General features: G+C 43.4%; 1 protein-coding gene across 2 annotated transcripts in view; it reads right to left on the reverse strand.

The window, feature by feature from the left end:
• Positions 1-917, reverse strand: part of PTPN4 (protein tyrosine phosphatase, non-receptor type 4) — a 179,377-nt gene that overhangs the window by 92,203 nt on the left and 86,257 nt on the right. The window lies entirely within an intron of this gene.

Genomic DNA, 917 nt, shown 5'->3' on the forward strand with positions numbered 1-917 from the left:
TTCCAAAGGGTCTGCACCTCCACTTGAAATATTTCAGAGGTCCGCTAATGAAAAAAGGTTGAAAACCACGGACCTACAGTAACCCTTTCCCTGCCTCTAGTCTATAACCTACTCTAATACTTTCAGCATCTGGCAACCAAAATGATGCCACTCCAATTTTGCCAAATCCCTCTTTTGTCTTTCTAGTTCATTTAACATTAAGTTCCAATTTATCATTTTCAAGTCTTTACAGATACTTTCTACTAGCATCTCAGCTTTTGGTCTCACTATATTCATAATTCTAACTTTTCTGTATTTCTGTTAAACTAACGATTACCTATGTGCATGCATAAAAATGAGTAGAATTCTATTTCTGAAAAGTAAAAATTCAAGAGGAAGATCAAACATGGCAGGCTCAAATGGGAAACTGCACATTGCTATAGTCCGTTTCATAAGCCTACTATAATCCTTAGGCAATATCTATACTAAGCTGCCCCTGCTGCCTGAATTTCTGTGCATCTCTTGGAGACTCACATGGGTCCACTATAGCAGCTATCTTGCCAGAGCACAAACTGCACCTCTACCACTCAGGTCTGCAGGGGGGCTGTTAGGAAAGCTAAGGCAGATATGGAACTAGGGCTTGCATCAGAGATGAATAAGGAGTCTTTTTTTAAATACACAGGGAGTATGAAGAAGGCAGGAGTCACGTGGGACCCCTTCAGGATATGCTTGGAAGTCTGGTGGTTGCACCAGAGGAGAAGGCAGACCTTTTTAACAAATTCTTTGCCTCCATTTTTTGTGTGTAGGGGCCGGGACATCTCTCCCACCGGAATTCAGGACAGACTCAGGAGAAACTCCGTCAGTCCTAGGGTCAGGGAGGACTGAGTTAGGGGACTGCTGGAGGGGCTGGACGTGTTCAAATCAGCAGGTCCAGATGC

The sequence above is a fragment of the Gavialis gangeticus genome, unplaced genomic scaffold, assembly GCF_001723915.1.
Source record: "Gavialis gangeticus isolate Ggan-Ray unplaced genomic scaffold, GavGan_comp1, whole genome shotgun sequence".
NCBI lineage: Eukaryota > Metazoa > Chordata > Crocodylia > Gavialidae > Gavialis > Gavialis gangeticus.